The sequence below is a fragment of the Pinus tabuliformis genome, chromosome 2_2 (assembly GCF_031772625.1).
Source record: "Pinus tabuliformis cultivar Carrire ecotype Pingquan chromosome 2_2, CPIR1, whole genome shotgun sequence".
In the NCBI taxonomy this organism is placed as follows: Eukaryota; Viridiplantae; Streptophyta; class Pinopsida; order Pinales; family Pinaceae; genus Pinus; species Pinus tabuliformis.
Genome location: NC_142300.1, coordinates 979,867,708 through 979,873,352, shown reverse-complemented (window position 1 = coordinate 979,873,352; position 5,645 = coordinate 979,867,708).

Here is a 5,645-nt window from a genome sequence, read left to right as displayed (position 1 = left end):
TTATAATATTTTCAAGGATGCCACTATGCTCTTGACTCTTTGCTTGTGAGGAGGACCCTTGGGGAAACACTCCTCCTCCAAGAATTTCTCATACAAAGGCATAGTCTATACTCAGGCTCCCCAATGTCTTGTTCCTCCTTTGAATCACCCTCAACCACCAGGGAATGTGGTCCCTTCCCAGGTTGTCCCTAGTCTGTTTATAGTAGACAAATATGAGGATATTCCCTATGTTGTTATTTCCCATCTAGATCTGGAAGCTCTTCCTGAGCTAATGGAAAAAAATGGCCTAATCTACCGCTTTAATGGGTTTTGGCCTCGCACAACTAATCTTTATCAACGAATTCACTGTAATTGGACCAAATCTTGTAGGGTTTTATTCTTTTCTAAGGGATTCTTCATAATTGTGTTTTCCCACCAGGAAGATTGCTAGCGTGCTTTGCCCAAGCGACCATGGTTCTTGGGAAAGGAGGGATTGTTTATGACCCCTTGGTTACCATACTTTAACCCCTCTTTGGCAATAATCACAAGACTCCCCATTTAAGGGTCCAACTTCCAATGTTGTTGGCTCCTATGTGGTATGATTCCATGTTTACAAGCATCGGAAACACCCTCGGTTGATTCCCAGCCACAAATCCTACAAGTCCATAGCGAATTTTATACTTACCACAGGGGATTCACTCAATGGACTTCTTACCTATCACGTGTGTTCGTGGCATACTAAAAAATACCCTTAATTTGAATAGGTATTGGAAAATACCTCTAAAAATCATATTATTTAATCCCTTACCAATATGAACCCAATACACCCTCCCAATTAAAAAACCCCCTACTTTCATGAGATATTGTAGGTATCCATTTTTTCATAAACATTTTTTCTACCCCTTTATATTTTTTCATTAACTTTAAGCTCCATTTTTTATACTTTCCGATATAAAAACCCTTTACCCCTACTATATAGTCAATATATTATGTCATTTTTTCCTCAATATATATCCCCCAATATGAATCCACGTGGTATGATATTTCTCCTTGAGTGAATCCCCCATGATACTTACAGTGGGATATGTGTAGAACTCAACATCAGTAACCTAAAAGTAGGTGATTTCCATTGAGTCTAGCTTATGGACTATGAGAACATGAATTTTCATTGTCACCTTTGCCATCAAACAAAACACCTACAAAATTACTTCTCTCAAAATCCAATAAAGCGAAAGACTAAATCTAAGGCTTGGAAGCCATACAACCACCTCCTCTTGAGGAAGAGGACTCCTCATCTTCAGACCAGGAAGACAATGAATCAAATGACGACACGCTCTCCTCAGATGAGGACCAAACTCCAAATCTTCCAATTTCCCAGGAAAAGTGTAAGGAGAATAAAATTTTACTAGTTCAAAAAGAAATACACGACAAAAGTGTTTTGTTAAGAGTGATAAAGAAGTTGATAAGGACACAATAATAGCTTGTTAGGAAATTATTCAACATGCATTGGTTACTTCTTCGCCAAACAAATGGACAAAAATAACCAAAAAAAAAAAGGAAAATAATTACATTTGAAAATCTGCTCCAAACTAGGTGATACTTTTTGTTTTTGTTACATTGTTTATCTAGATCTCTCGTTACAATTTTGTTTAAATCTCTTTGGAAACCCCACACGAAACCCACCCTCAACCAGCTATTGTAAACTCTATATAAACTCATTTTTATTAATAAAAATTCTATGCACAATTTTTTTTAAAAAGGGAGTCCATATCAAGCCGCTTCAAGTATTTATTTTTGGTGGGACAAAAAGCCCTTTGATATATCGTGAATAAACCTGCCCTGTGCTACTATGGTAATGATTCTCGAAATTTCTGGGTCGTATAGATCGGTTGAAAAATGTGACAAATGCAAAAGAAAATTTGAGAAATCATTATTAATGACTCAGGAAATCATTATTATAGTAAAACTATTTATATTTTAAATTTTTTTAGTCATTTCCTTTACTAGCGCTTCAGGTTTTTAGGCAAGTTCAACCTATTTAACCACTTAAAAGGAGCATATTTCTTCATATGCTTAGATATCGCTGAGCAGATAATGATTTTAGATGCATAATTGCTTCACGTTGCAGGCTTACCAATATAAATACTTGAGTATCTTTTTCCATGCAGCACAAGGAAACTGACTCCGATAGCAGGAAAAATTTAACTGATGGGTAGTAGCAGAGATACATGTTTTCTGGATGGTTGGATTCGAGGAAACTCCTTTTCACTGTTTCAATTATGTAATAGACTAACCTGATGCAGCAAGTTCGATTTTGTTTAATAAATTCAATTCCGTTATTAAAGGCACCAACACAACATCGGAAACTAACTCCCATAGGAAACAAGATTTAACCAATGGGCAGTGGCAAAGATACAAGCGTTCGAGATTGTTATATGCAAGGGAAATATTTTTCACTTTTACAAAATGTAATGGCCTAACCTAATGCATCGATTTTTATTTTTTTAATAATTTCAATTTACTTTTTAATGGTTCAATGTGAAGCTTTGTCTTACTATTTTTTTACTACTTTTGCATTTTTCATCAAAATATTTTGGTTTTCTTTTATTTGTTTATTTTTCTCAAATAGACATTAATTTACCATATGAATGGTTCGATAAGCAATATTTTAAAAATGTTGCACACTGAAGGGAAAACTGATGCGTGCTTGAGGTACCATTGAAAAATTCATTATTTCGAAATTTGTTATTGGTTGCAAGCTTCTCGCCTCTTGATTCTGATACAAGTATAAGACTATACATACACAACCAATGGTGATGGTAAGTTTTATGTCATGTGTGAAACTTAACATTGAATGGTTGTTGGCCAACTATGTGTACATGTTTCCATTATGTTAAGAAATTTATATACTAAGAAAATCCGATAAAGCATATATTTCTTATTATAAGTAAACTTTGTAGGAGTTGATATTATCTTTAAGTGTGTGTCAATTCTAGAATGTATCTCGAATATATGTGCTCTCTTCATATTTTGCAAGAGAAACAAAACTATTGTAGTTGTTCACCTATCTTATTAATAATGTTTTAAGCTGCATGAGAACTGAGTAGAGGCATGTCTAACATTTGTCTATTAACTAGTACCTTCAGTTAATGTGCACTTCTATTTCCTATAAGCAAATTATATAAGTTTCATTTACATTTTTTATTGGGCAAGTATGCCATGTGAAATGAAAATTTTGATAGGATCAAAGAGTGTAGAGAAAATTGGCGGTGCCCAAAGACAGTGTTGCTTGATCCCACTAATCAAAGGGATGCATAATAATGAAATCTTTTAGCCTATAAATAGCCTACATTAAACATAAATACAATCGGAAATACCATGGGTGGTCATATAAATAGAGTCCAAAACCACTAGTATTGAATGAATCAAGTTAACTAGAAAAGCCCTAACAAATCCTCTTTTAAAATTGACTCATGAAGATTGACCTAGTCTCATTCATCAACCATTTTATTTGAGTTTTCACATTCCCCCTCTAGCTAGGATACTAGTACACCTATCACCCTAGTACCTCTCCAAGTGGTTCATTCCACAGTGTGATGACTCCATCATCAATTGCATTGCATGTATGCTTGAGTAAGCTCTTAAGGCCTTACAAATATGTGTGCTTGCATGCAACATATTACCTTTGACCAAAGCACTTCCGATATCCACCCATTACACATTGACTCTTTCACTAAAATTCAACACTCTTGAATTCATCTCCATTATTTTATCTCCCCATATAACCACTCCCTCTACTTCTATACCTTCCCACATCCATACCTTGACTTGGGCATTATTCTCTTTTATTATCCTCATTCACGAGCTAAAAATTAATGGCCTCTCTTTCTAAACATTCAACCTCTTCCTTCTATTTTCTTATTAATTAATTCCTTCAAAATATCTCGCATTTTCTTAACAAGTACCAGCGCCCTTCATAGCTTTGACTTCTACCTTTACACGAGGCTCCACAATAATAGGATTTCTTAGTTGGATCAACCGACATTCATCATGTAAATGCTATTCCTAGCACCATCTCCGTCTTCCACTGAGTAGATCATAATTTTACAAAATTAATCCATTCGAACCATGAGGTAATCTAATTTCAAGCCATCGGTTCGGAACACTCAACCAATTCTCCACATATTTCATGTCCTACGTTTTATCCTTCGTAGGTTAGCGCCATAAAACACCAACCAGAATGACACGCGTAGTAAAACCTGTACAAATGCAGAAATGGTCTCAGCCATGACGAGTGTCACACAATCTCACATACCACATTTAAACATATTTTCAGTTTATTATTAAATCCTTTGTTTCGTAGCTGCTCGCTGAAACCAAACAGTTCTCACTAGCAACTGGCATTGAGGGCCACGACGGCACATGAAAATTACTAACGTTTTGTGTTGTTCCTCAACCTGTATGCCACGACTGCTGCATCTTTCAGCGTATGCAGGGAATCCAAGCTTCAATGCCCTCTGGAGTGCTGACATGCCACCACCTTATTTGAAGCCAGAACCACCTACAGTGCCTCTTCTCTCAACCACTAAATACTATAAAATATATTTGGCATGTATTTTTCACCAAACTCTCATATTTAGGAGGCCCAAATTATCCACCTTCGGTTCTAATCACTCTCGCTCTGATACTAAATGTTAAGATCACACAGTACCCGGAAAAGTGGTGGTATCTAAAAAGATATTGCTTGGTCTCATTAGGTAGCAGGTGGAATAATTATAAATATTAATTTTTCTATAAATAAGCTACATTAAACACTATAGGAAAAAACATGGGTTCTCGTATCAATGGAGTCTTAAAACCACCAATAACTTGATCAAATCAATTTTACTCAAACAATATTGACATATTTGTTATAATTTTTTTATTTTACTCAAACAATATTGACATATTTATTATAATTTTTTTTTTTTTCATTTGAATGTCACTGTGTTTAAGGTTATAAAGTGTTTAATGAAAAAAAAAACTAAAATGTGAAATGAGCTTTCCTTCTATTGAAAACTTATGGATCAAATTTCTTGAGGTCCAATTTTTTTTGAAGGGCAAAATACAATGTGTTATTTTTCATTGTTTAAATTGTATTTTTGAATGCTAAATAGAGTATATATATTACCATATAAAACATTTAACCATAAAAACATAATTTTTCTTCCTATATATAAATATATATGAAGTTGATATCTAAATAAATTAATAAATTAGTTAACATAAATCTTCAAAGTATAAGCTTTAAACATTCACTTATTTTTTAACTTTTAATTAATTTACAACATATCTTTTTTTTTATTTATAGCCGACATTATTTTTGGAAAATAGTTTTTATTTTAAAATGTCATGCACAAATGGACAAACTTACACTTCCCCTCACACTAGGTTGTTTAATAAATCTCTTAACTTAATAAAAATGATAAGTATCATAATTGATTTTCTTTTATTAGGGTCAAAAGTATTATTTGAAAAAAGAATTAATTACAAAATATATGATTCATTTAGATGTTATCATTTAATCATATATTATTTAACATTTAACAATGTAAACTTTGAAATGGGAACTGATATTGTTACCCGTTTTGTAGAGGTGGCAAAAAAATGACTCGATTTTCAAAAGT